At 43.6% G+C, this 13177-nt stretch overlaps 1 protein-coding gene across 1 annotated transcript in view; it reads right to left on the bottom strand.

The window, feature by feature from the left end:
- The window catches only part of nav3 (neuron navigator 3), a 370769-nt gene extending 362544 nt beyond the window's left edge, over positions 1-8225 (bottom strand). The window contains exon 1 of the mRNA XM_084050457.1: positions 8163-8225. The gene's annotated coding sequence lies outside the window, so the exon portion shown is untranslated. The remainder of the gene's footprint in view (positions 1-8162) is intronic.
- Positions 8226-13177: the final 4952 nt, after the last annotated feature.

The raw sequence follows: 13177 nt of genomic DNA, 5'->3' as shown, positions 1-13177 counted from the left end.
TCATCCCCAGGTTCGTAAAGTAATTTCTCTATGGAGAATAACATTGGGTCATCATAGAATCGTCTCATATAAGAATTGTGGTCCAAAAATAAACAAACTGTCCTGGCGATATTGTCAGGGAGGAGGTTCTGTATCGTTTATGATAGTCAGTCCCTTATATTTGATACAGTCTGTTTCTGGCGAAAATTTAACTAATTCGGCAGAAGTAAGATTAGCGTTTTCTCACCGTCAGTTCATGCTTCATATTCCATAAGAGTAAAACCGCCAGGGTCATTTGTTTATTTTTGGAACACAGTTCTTATTTGACGCGATATTAAATACGTCTATGGGGATTCAGAATGGGGGTGGAAAACCGTGAACCAGGTAGACAAACCTAGGATGTGTAAATTACGTCAGACTTCGGTGCTCTATTAAACCGCAATTATGACAATTAATTGTCAAGTAAAATTTCAGTATCGTGACAGGCCTAACTAACATGTTAGTATTAAAACTAATATGATACAAATATAATTAAATGTATTATTTGGGCTATTAACACATTGTGTGCCAAAAACGGTCCGGACCGTTTTTCATAATCCAAACGAGGAATTTTATTTTTATACGTGGGGCCCACGTGGGGCGCTCTAACGAAACTTTGGGATCGTCCCAGGGGGTTTCTGAGAAGGATAGGCCGGATGTGGATCCATGTCAAAAATCCTTCCGGTCGGCCTTTCCAATGTTAACTCCTTGACTAAAAGCTTAATATCTCCATTTCTTTTTAACGTGGTGGAAGCGAGCCGTTTTCGATCGGCGATCACTCTGCAATGGAGGATCGCGTTAGAAATATTATTGTTCCAGGCGTTAGTCGGTACCCTCCGCCGTCTCGCACGCATGCTCTGTTTACATGCACTTCCGCGCCGGGGCTTCTGCAGCACGAAACGTATCAACGTAAGTGGATGGAAGAAATGCAGGCACTGAACGTATAATATTTTAATAAACCTCTGGCATCCGTGTTAAAAAACTAAATCAATGAAGGATGTATCGTATTTTACTGGAATTAGTAAAACTAGACCATACCCGGTCGACGCATCCGTGGGGGGATATGCGCACATGAACTGGCAACCCGGGAGGCGACATTGTTTGACACATAAACGCTAATAAGAAGCTGAGATTTGATGAAATTGAAAAACGGGCTTCACAGTTAAGTTCAGATGGTAATGGTCAATGGCTGTGTGCAAAATCAGAGCAATTGGTCCAGCCACTGAGGAGAACCGGGTAGCTTCACCTACTCACTCACCACTACAGAGGTTACTAGAATTATAGTATGATACACAATCATAATAATAATATTTTTATATATTTTTATATGTACTTATTTTTTAATTAAGTACATATAAATATAAGGATTTCGTGAACCAATATAGGCTACATTACTTATGTAGAATTAGGATCTGGGGAAATACATCTGATAGCTTGCTTGTAGTAGTTTCTCTTTGTTTTGCCATTGACAGTCCAGACAAGTCCTCCAATCTATAAGTAGGGCAGACTATCTGGATTACTGCCAGACAAGTGGAAAATGCAATGCTATTCACTTTACAGAGATGTATTCACTGTGGCTGGTTATCCCACTGGTGGCAGACACTATGTGTAGTGCTGTTTATTAGGGACAAGAGTCAATTATTTGGTTGCGACAACAACCGCAGACCACTTAACCTGAGATTTCCATCCTTTATTGAGGTGTTTCAACAAACCTGTGATTGTACCTCTTCCAGGCATAAAGACAGTTTTGTTCATGTCCTGTGCTGTTCTACTGAGGGTTGAAAACAACTCAATATTGAACACATTGTGTTCCCACTATTGGCTCAAATGACAACAACAGAATAAGAAGAAAACATGTACACACACACACACACACACACACACACACACACGCACACACGCACACACGCACACACGCACACACGCACACACGCACACACGCACACCCGCACACCCGCACACACACACCTTGTGACCCTGGAGGCTTAAGCACACACACACCATCACCATTAACGGGAAATGACCGTTGCCATGGAAACATCATTTAGGAATCCCACGCGACACTTGGACCACACATGCTGCCCTCAGCCCATCATCTACTTTAAAAGGGCAGATATGCACTTGCACAAAAAATTATAATAAAAAAACACTATAGCTACATTTGGGTAGCTTTACACCGCTTAATAATAAATTAACACCTCGATAGCTAATTAAAAAGGAGCACGTTGAGATTGAGAGTAGCTTTGAGCGTTATCAAATATTTTCCTGTTCTCTTAATTTTCATGCATTACTAAGAGGTACAATTTTCCTTGAAAAACTGCCGCATAACTGCCCCAGACACGGAACAACTGGGTGACAATCCTTTCAACTCAAGTAACATTTTCTTCAGAATAAAACAACAGCACAGAACAACACAAACCTGTTGAACTGAATCTAAGCGATTGATGTCAGGGGCTGCCCCATTGTTGTATGAAGCACATGCAGAGAAAGGGAAAGGAAAAATCCCATGTTGCAGTCATTAGTGCATTGTCTTTCATCAGTCCAGTACACTCTCCACTGTGCTCTTCAGACCCATAAACCACATTTGCTTTCCTTCGAGGTCGCCTGAGGATCCTCCAATCCACCAGAAGAAAGATTTACTTTTATGACATACACTTCAAGGTTGCGCTCGGTTGTCGGTTCATGTGTCCTGCGGTATGCAAACAATTATCTCGCTGCGTAATTATCACTGTGTTGGTGGTGGTGACACGGAACATGGATTACAGACAGGAGACAGACAGATGGGGAGGGGGGAATGCTTCGCCACAAACGAAGAGTTAAAGCGTTAATTAACAGCCGCGTGTGATTGCTCAGGAATGTCGGCCTGTGTTGTGTGGGGTTAAACAATGTGCTAATTAACCTACTGGATCGACAGTATGGCAATACGCATACCAGCTGTTTATAGGAAAGAAATTATGCACATGTGCCGTTTCAAGGTCAAGCATGATTCTAAAACAAATGCAGCATACAAAATTAAAAAAATAAATAAAAACACGACATCCGTGTCAAAACAGGCTCTGGGGTATTTTCAGTAATAGAAGCCATGCTCACATTCTGGGATTGCTGCAAAGTTTCTGAGGTCATACTCGGCAATGGTAGATGAAGATGCTGAGATGAACACCATCATGCCTAGTTGCGTCAAGCAGAGCATGACAGACCCCATAACTCTGCAAAGAGGGAAAAAATTCTGTTCGCCGTCCTAAGTATCACTATCATACAGAAAATTAAGCCTATATATTTTTTTGCGGCCAGAGATGGATATGCATGCAGTCAAGCAAATACGTTTTACATCCCACCTCATGCAATATGGAGAAGGCAATATTGCTGTGACGATTTCACTGTGTGTGCCTGGCTGCCTTTCAGGGTAGTGGGAGAGGAAAGCATTAACTCGACATTAGCCGGCAGGCAGGGAGCTACAGTATGTGCACATCGATTGGATCTGTGGGCGACACAGAGGCCTGTGTCTGTGTCCAGTGGATATTACAGGGTCGCCGTCTCCTCCAGACTGACCAGTCAATAATACATGGACTCCTGATTTACTCTTATAGACAATCACTAGCTATGTTCCACTGTACATTATCTACATTTTCCAGTGATTCTCAACCGTTTTCATTTCAAGGACCCCCACTTTGATACGCATTAGGCTGCAGGCCCTCATTTGAAGACATTTCTTATCTCTAGGACCCCAATCTAGACTGTAAAACCCTCAGTGTTAATTTAACAGAGTTAATGACCTGTGGGAACCGTTTGGTTCCCAACTATCAATTATTTAGCTGGGGACCCCCTGGAAACACCTCAAGGACCCTTGGGGATTTCTGGACCCCACGTTGAGAACCAGTACTACACTCCAAAATATTGATATGGCTGCATGGTCTGTAAACAACATCATACCATTTCTTGTGTGCAAGTACAGTACGTGACCTTCAAGGTACATGTATACAGTATCTGTTATTACGTTTCTGCTATTCAACTGCCTCATTCCACTTCTATTTTTAAACATGCATCTTATGTATACATCATGTACCATACTGTATGTATAATCTTGATACCGGTTTTCTGTTTCTTTCTTTTTCTTTCCACCTTTCTTGAAACTGCAATGATGGGAGCTTGATTTTTGAGCTTAATTTAACTTTTTTATGTGACAATAAAGTTGAGTTGAGTCGATTTCTATATTGCAAACACGTACAGCAGGCACAAACTAGAATCAATTCTTACTAATGAGCAAATCTGCTACCAATTCCAGTTACTTTAATCCTATTCAAAGCCTGTATATTGAAGTAATAAATGTACATTCCATTATCAACTTGCTGTTACACAGCATACACGGTACTGTAATATACTCAGTGTTAATTTAACCTTTACAGGTCAATTTGGGTACATATGTACACAGTTTAATCAATGCTGTGGTGTTTACTGTATGCGTTATGCTAAACTGTAGTCGTGGACCGTGGTTCTACTCACCTGTGTGGCCTAATCTTAATTTCCCCTCATTTACAGCTTATTTGATAACACCCTGTGTCAGGTAGGTAGGAGACAGAGGTACCCTCACACCAAACCACCCTCCTATCTGCCAACAAGAAGGGTGAGCAGTGACTGCATTAGGCCTGGCTCTCCTTATAAAATCACACTTCTTCATGGCCAACATCCAGGTCTCTCCAAACCCACTAATCTCTCACACACACACCCACCCACCCACCCACCCACCCACCCACCCACCCACCCACACACACACACACACACACACACACACACACACACACACACACACACACACACACACACACACACACACACACACACACACAGGCTTTGTGCGCCTCCATTACGCTGACACAGGATGGAATTGAGCCCTGCTATCTCCCCGCATGGTGAGGCATCCTAACAGTGCTGCTGTAAGGGTATAGGTGATAATCTTCACAGGTCAAAGTTATGTGCTCAGGACTCATCTGTGCGAGCAGAAATGGAGCCGCTGAAAGCTGATCTCCAGCTGTTCAAGGTGCTGAGCAGAAAGTCCACATCCAACTAGACTTGATATGTAAAGCTGGACTGTTTATTACCCCCCTAAAAGTACAAGGTCAATGTACTGCGTGTCACTCTGAAAGCAGCTTTGAACGGCTAGCTAAGCATCTGTGCAAACAGATGCCCTTCCTTCTCCAGCTCTCTGGCCCCTCCCTGCCCCCTTTAACAGAGCATTTTACACCAAGGCTAGGAAACTCCCAGCGGGCGCTGATGTTTCTTATCAACCCTCCCCTCTATCTCGCCCTCTCCCTTGCTTTGCTGACCTGACCTTCCACTGTCCATTTGTCTGTGTGTGTGTGCGTTTGTGCGTGTGTGCATGTGCGTGTGTGCGTGCGTGCGTGTGCGTATATGACCCTCAAGGTGACAATAAAAAATGGCAGAGTTATGGCATTGTAGTGCTGGAGATGCAACAGTAGCTTCCCCATACTGGCTGGGGGTTTGCAGGTTTCGGGGTAGGGGGTGGGGGTTAAATTGATCCAGGACGGTGTAGAGTGGAGGGAATCAAAGGAACTGTAGCCTTTTCATGCTCTGTAGAAGAGATTAGAGTTAAAGCTCTGGCTGGTCACATAGAAATAAGAAAAAAAATCTCATTGGGCATAAAGGTTGGAGGGGGAAGGAATGAGCAGAGAAAAAAAGGGAATCAAACAAGGCCACTGCGTGAAACCCTTTCTCTCACTCACTTATTCCCCTGTGTATAAATGTGACAATCCAATTAGAGCTCCATTTCAGTCCGCCTCTTCGTTGTGCGTCACACCGGAGAGAGGAGAAAAGAGGGGTAGGGCCAGGACGGCGACATTTCCATTCACTGCGTCTAATACGGACGGGGTCATAAATCATCATTATTATAGGTCCCAGAAGGAGATCTCCAATTGTCTGTTCCAGCATTTATGAAAAAAAAGATTAGAAAGATTAGAAAAAGACAGAAAAAGAAGAAACATTAGGGGGGGGTGACACACTGGGAGTTAAATCAAATAAAGTCTCTCCAGGTTCACCAATTATGGGACCACTGCTCATCCGTCCTCAGTCAGTGGCATATGACTACAGCTTGGGGTGAGGTACGACGATAGGAATCGTTCAGCGGAGCGTTCCGCAGCACTCGTCGATACCGAGGAAGGTTGACTCAGCCAGGGGTCGCCCAATGAACCAAACAATATAATGTGGTAGCTGATATAGTGTGTCATTTCAGATGTTCAGATATTGCTAACGCAACGCCCTGGGAAATTTAACCGACTACAGTGCAAAGCAGAGAGAGAGAGAGAGAGAGCGAGGGAGAGAGAGAGAGAGAAAGCAAGCAACAGGAAGGTAAGTAAATGTCAGACAATCTCTAAAAGGTTTTTCTTTTTAGCTCCAATGCCCCCTCTACAAATCTAGAAAATACTCATCTCACCAAGGGCTGCAGAATAATCTGACACAAACACACGGGCGCGCGCGCGCACGCACGCACGCACGCACGCACGCACGCACGCACGCGCGCACACACACACACACACACACACACACACACACACACACACACACACACACACACACACACACACACACACACACACACACACACACACACACACACACACACACACACACACACACACACACACACTACTAAAGAGGCTATGAGACAGATTTGACTTTTGTCTTTTGCTTGGTTATTGCCACAGCCTGCTGACTGTAAACAGATTCGCTGTTGTCGCTGTGCATGAGCAAGCATAGTGAGTGTGTCATCTGTGCAGGCTCGCAGGGATACATGTATGATAACACGTCATACAGCTCTGCAACATTTTACAGAGGATTCCACTGACTGATGGCATCAACCTGAGGCACCAGTGCAGTATTGACCAACCAAATCCTCCACAACCTCCCAACCCCTTGGCAGGACGCCAGTCCCCTTGATAGTAATCTGAAAAAGACTGGTGCCAAAACAGAGTGTATCAAATCACGAAGGCCCATGTAGATAGCTAGCCAGAGATGGATTTTGCAGGTTCATCGAGCCGCTAACACCTCGCTGACCGCATTAAAAATCTTAAGAAATGAACAGAAGTTTGTCAAATGGCCAATATTCCTTTTTTTCCCCCCTAACAAAGGAACTTAATGGGGTTTGTGTCCTCTATCCATAAGCCACAAGTGCATGCCATTGTGTGACAAACAAGGCCTCCTCATAAAGCTACAGCACATGCCAAGTCTTAAAAACATCTCTCAAAAGACGCCTAGAGTTCAAAATCCTCACAGGCATTCTCTAATAACTTCCTCCGTTGCCCTCGGGAGTTCCTGCTGCTCAAAGAAACTTGTTGAAACAAAGATCCATTCTCCCTCTTATCGCACCATCGTTAATCCTGCATGTCTTCTGCCACGAGTAAACTTGAATTATCTCGGAGAGAGAGGGGCATTTTCAGTTCCCCCGTCTTATCTATGTTGTTTGTTAAGAGAGGAATCCAATCTGTCTGTGCGTTTGTTTTTTTGGCAGACGCTCACCAGCAGGAGGAGACAACTGATTCACAGAAACACTTTTCTGACAGACTGTAGGGCCTATCTGTCTCTCCTAGACAGCCTCACTACCTACCAAAAACCCTCTCTCTTATTCACCTATGCATTACTTCAGTGTTTCCCAAACAATGGGTGGACCCATTTTTGGATCACAGACCCATTTTTATGGGTCACAAGTAGATTAAATATATATTTAGTTGTTTTAACATTTCCTAATAAAAACTACTTTTATAAGATTTTCAAAAGATTTTTCAACATTATTTTAGCAGAGTAGAGGGTTTTTTTCACATAAAAAAAATCTAGCTTTTGAGTCTAAAAAAAGTTAGCATAATTTTATTAGATACATTTATTACAGTTGTAATACACAGAGTATCTTACTTCTACTTCTTTTACGTTAGTACTACTTGTTTATTTTTACTCATAAAGCTTAGCTGTATCTCTCTACTCTTACTCTGTCCTGTGTCTCCTACTGCAGTACTGCTATGACAACTGAATTGCCCTCACACAAACATCTATCTATCTATCTATTCCTCAACCAGCATCACTAACCATGTGCTGCTGGGAGCAAGCGCTGTGTCATCCCTTTTCCAACATTTGATTCTGACCTTTGACCTGGTGAGCGGTGACCTTGTGGAGCCGAGGTATTGGAGATGAGCGTTCAATAGTGTCCTGAGAGCAGTGTGTGGATGTGGTCCTGCACAACAAGAAAATATTGACAAAAACAATTTATGGTACAGTATTTGTAAATAAACCTTTGTGGAAAAAACAGACAATATACTGTATGCATATGTTGCAATTGACCGTCTGCTGACACTGTAAGTCGAAAGCAGCCACAAACAACTGCTTCCAGACTTGCTGATTTGCATATTATTCAAGTTTAATGACCTTGGGATGAATGCTGCAAAATTGAGCGTAGTGTTTTGTTATCCAATGTTTGTGACTGTTTCTAAATTGTCTGCCAATGTTTCAGCTTTGTTTTATCTGCCCAATTTCACATAAGCAATTTCTGAGGCTTGGATTGTCTGCTTGAGGCAGCAACACTACGTAGCTTCACAAATCCCAAACCAAATGTTCTAACTTTAGCCCTTCTAGTAGGGATCTCACTAAATCCAGGCAATAACAGACTAATAATGATAATATCACATGAGCGATTGCACACGTTCTTCTTATCAAGAGGCCTGCACTGGGCTATGCGTCATGTGTGTGTGTGACACAAAGGTACCATGACATGGAGAGGGAGGAAGTCGCCATCTAAGCAGGTTATTTCAACATGCTTAGATGACTGCGCCATCAACAAATTCTTCCTGCCTGCAGAGAGGCGACTCCCCCACTGTTTTCAAATCTAATCAAGGATATTAAAAAGAAGAGGGAAAAAAACTGCATCTTTGCCTGGTGTGGACCTGGGAGAAACGATGCATTCCCAGCACCTTCAACCGATGTAAATCCAAATACAGTCCTCTATATAAACAGGAAAAAGAAAACCCATTCTGTTAACTGCCACCTACTACCATTAGTCTTCTGTGACGCATGTGGCAGTAATGTGGCTATTTGTCAGCAGTGGTGTGTCACCATGTAAATCATTGGCACAACACTAGATGAGCAGGGGATGTCGCACCCACCAAGGGTGTGGAGAGAAAGAGAGAGAGAGAGACTGAGAGATGGAGAGATAAGCTAACAGAGACAGAGATACAGAGCCAGGCAGTAACCATGGTGATACCGCTTTCCTGCCTGTCCAGACTCCAAAACCACCAACCAACCTGAGAGTCTTACCACCAGGCAAGTACAGTGTGTAAGCAAGGTACAGACACAATTAACTGGTTCATTTAATGCATCCTACCAAACCTGGCACGGCAAATTTCTTTAAATTCCCCAATTGCCAAAACACAAGACAACATAGCTTTAACCACATGAACCCTAGTGTCCCTATTCTGGTGTAGGGCTGGCCCCAAACGTCCAAAGGTCTGAACATTCGCTTGTTATATTGACTTTTGGATCTCAATTAAAAGGTTTGGACGTTTGTTTATTTATTTATTTTAAGGCTCATGACTTGTGAAACACTTTTTTTTTAGATTTTGTTAGGTATGTGACTCTGTGTCGTTTATGATATCGAGTTACATTTGATAACGTCTGTGTTTGGAGAAAATAAATATATTTTCTTACCATTAAATTTGTACATTTTCACCGTCAGTTGATATATCCATATGAATAAAATTGCCCGGCTGATTTGTTTATTTCTGGAACACAGTTCTTATATAACGCAATCTAAGATTCCCCTATGGGATTTTCAAGAGAAAAAGGGGGGGTATAGTGCCCTCTAGTGGCAGTGATGTCAGGCTTTGGTGCTCTATAATGTAAGGTTCTTAGGACATCTAACAGAACCCTATTAAATGACTTCAGGGCCACCCCTATTTTGGGGTGAACATTCTGTGAAAATAGCAGATCTACAAAATCACAACACGTTGCAATGTAATGTGTTGTGAGCTTCTAAATGGCAAATGTTTGGCAAAGAAATTTGGTGTAGAGGGAAAAAAGGAATACATATAGTATAGAGCGCTCTAGGAGTCCAGTCAACGAAGTATATAGAGTTTAAGTGGGTTTGCCCTGACATTTATTCCTACAACTCAGGGCCTTTGTGATTGGCTCGGCGATGTGCATAATAAAGGGCAACGCCAAATCCAGGATGTCCTTTATTACCTCTCTATCTGTAAATCAAGCTTGCACGACTGCAAGTCTGAGTTGGTGGACATCAGTCAAGGAAGGAGATCAGAGAACATTCTGTAAGGCTCGGCTGCCATCTTTAATAAGCCTTTCTCCGCAGGCACAGGGAAAGGACGAACCCAGAGCATTCCGTCTCTTGGAGAAGGAAAATTGGGATGCTGGAAGTAGTCTGTCACATTTCTGCATCCCCTCTTAGATTCACTGGCCCATGCATCACTGACTTGTTTTAATGGCTTGTGGAGTTCTTCAGTCTCTTCAATTCTGCCCCCCCCCCTCCCCTCCTCTCTGACCCACCCCCCCGAATAAACCTCACTCAACTTCTCTGTCTCCCTAAAATAAAATCAAAGTGCAAGGCTGAATTAGATGCAAAGGATGCAGGGAAGAAAACACCTCGATCAACATCTGAGACAGGTTTTGGCCAAATGCCATATACCTCAGAGGAAAAGCGAAAAATAAATAAAAGTGTGTCACTCTGAGGACACGACTCCACAGCAGCAGAGTGTAGCTCTGGGACACAACACAACGTGGACACTGGCCCTGCAAAGAGGAAGCTCCACACCATGGAGGCATGTCTCGTCTCGCTTCCCCAGACCCCTGTCTGTGTCTCACCGTGGGCTGTAGTACAGTATGCAGCCCTAAGCCGGTCGTAACACTCTGGAGACGTGCCCTGTTATTCTACGCACGCACACAATGCTCACTTGTAGCGCTTACATCACCGTGTCTCACAGCAACCCCGCAGACTTGCAAGAAAACTAACCTTTGGGCGTTGGGGTTCGCAAGCGCACACGCACACGCACACACACACACACACACACACACACACACACACACACACACCGCCAACTGGATTGGCAGAATGGTATTACTAGTCCTTATGGGCTGACCAATGCCCAAACCAGGCAGCGAACACATGGAGCCTGGTATACAAGGCTCCAGCCACCCATAGACAAACAACCTAAAGAGTGTGTGGGGGCTCTGTGGAGAACCGAGCATGGAGACTAATATGCTATCAATTAGACATTGCTCTTTGTAAAGAAATCTGAACAGAAAGGCAGATGGAATGGCCTTTAGATTCTTTATGGATTGTTCTAACAAGATCGGGTCGGGTTTTAAATAGTTGCATGCCTTGAAATGACAAGATATTAGCAAATCAGCGGAGACATTGCAGTGTGCAGTGTCAGCGATGCTTGTAAATTACATCAACAATGACTGGAGGCCATTATGACCCAATACACCGTAGACAGGGATATTGCTCCTAGATAGGCCACGATAAAAATGTATCCAGCCAATATCCAGCCGTCATGTTGTGATTCTCGTTGTAGAACAAAATGCTTTGCTTTTATCATCAGATCTCATGTCAGTGCCACTGACACCCGCGGTGCATTACGAGCCACATACAAGTCCCCGATCTCTGCAGTGGCTTGCTGGGAGATCCATTAAACGTTCCTCTGTACAGCTGCACATTACTAATATATGTAGTCAAGAGCCCACAAAAGGACTGTAAATGTCCTTGGGATAAACTGTGAAAGAGTAGAGGTCTACACCGCTTGCTTTGGAAAACAAAGTGGGGCTCGGTGCATGCCAGAGCCAAATTGGCTACAGATAACAGCCATGGAAACCTGGACTGGCCAGCATGTTGGGTTAGAAAATTGGTACAGGTTTTTGCCCAGCATGAATTAAGGAAGCTGAAAGCTTTCCCTTCCCATCCATTTCTGACTTCAAAGCTGTGAAAGCAGCTCAGTAAATGGATTCTGATTAGGCTAGAGATGCAGAGTCCAGAAATGATAGCCTTTGGACACCACAGCAGATTTGTCTCCAGGAGGAAAATGTGACAATGGCAATTAGACAGATTCTGTTGCAATGAAGCACAAAATCCACTGAAAGTCTGACAGATTCACGATGGCAATACCAGAACATGTACTATAATTGACATAGCTTGTTAGTGTGGTTCAACATAATGGCATGCACAAGAATGTGTTTTATTTGTCTGATTTTCCCAGGATAGATGCTGTCTCATCATCTTTATTTAGAAATGATCCCCAGTTATATCAAAAGGACCTTCAACAAATTAAGCATGCTCATCATCGAGGAAAATTAATCCAATCTGTGTCTTTGTTACCCAAATCAGGGTTAATGCAATTACAGGCTATTAACGCTTGCTTGAAGAGCATTGGCACACAGCATTACTGAGTCTGCCATATTACCTATAATCCTCTTGATACGTCAGAAACACTCCGCGACTAGTGCCAAAGTTAGTTTTGGCTTTGAAGTCATCGTATACGCCGTTACACCAGAACCTCTGGAGGACGATACGTGGGAGCTGGTCCCCCATTCATTTACCGCCAGGAACATCAAAGACAGCGCCTATCATATGTTACCATGACCTGGTATTAGATGTTGAGTGTGTGTAGACTAGACTGAGGCAGATTGCCGTGCTTAATGTATGTTTTTCATTTGGTGTGAATTGGAGCAGACTCCATCGGCGAGTGAAGGAGCTTTGCTGTGATCTTGAACTCACTTACCCCGTATTTTGACGGCATCCGTCTTCGCGTTATCTGTGCCACGAGGGGGCGTCGGCCCCTTCTCATAAGCCGCTCTCAAAATGTTAGAGATGAAGTCAGCCTTTGTGTGCGCGTACACACATACTGTATCCACCACACACACGCACGCATATATTCTTCATAACCACTGGCCTTAAGGTTAGAGGAGCATGTGTGTGACTGAAAGGTTTCTGGTTCAATCCCCTTGTTCCGGCAACACGGGTGTGAATCCTGCAAAAACCTGTTTGTTCAACAATGATCTCATTGGTTAGCAGATGTTGCTGGAAACTAAAAGGTTGGCAATACAGTATGATGGGCAGATAATACATCTACAGAAAAAGTTGGAGATAATTAAAAGCCAC

The sequence above is a fragment of the Gymnoscopelus microlampas genome (assembly GCF_963454915.1).
Source record: "Gymnoscopelus microlampas genome assembly, chromosome: 23".
Taxonomy (NCBI): Eukaryota; Metazoa; Chordata; class Actinopteri; order Myctophiformes; family Myctophidae; genus Gymnoscopelus; species Gymnoscopelus microlampas.
The sequence above is the reverse complement of the archived record's forward strand: the minus strand, read 5'-3'. Positions and strand labels throughout refer to the sequence as shown.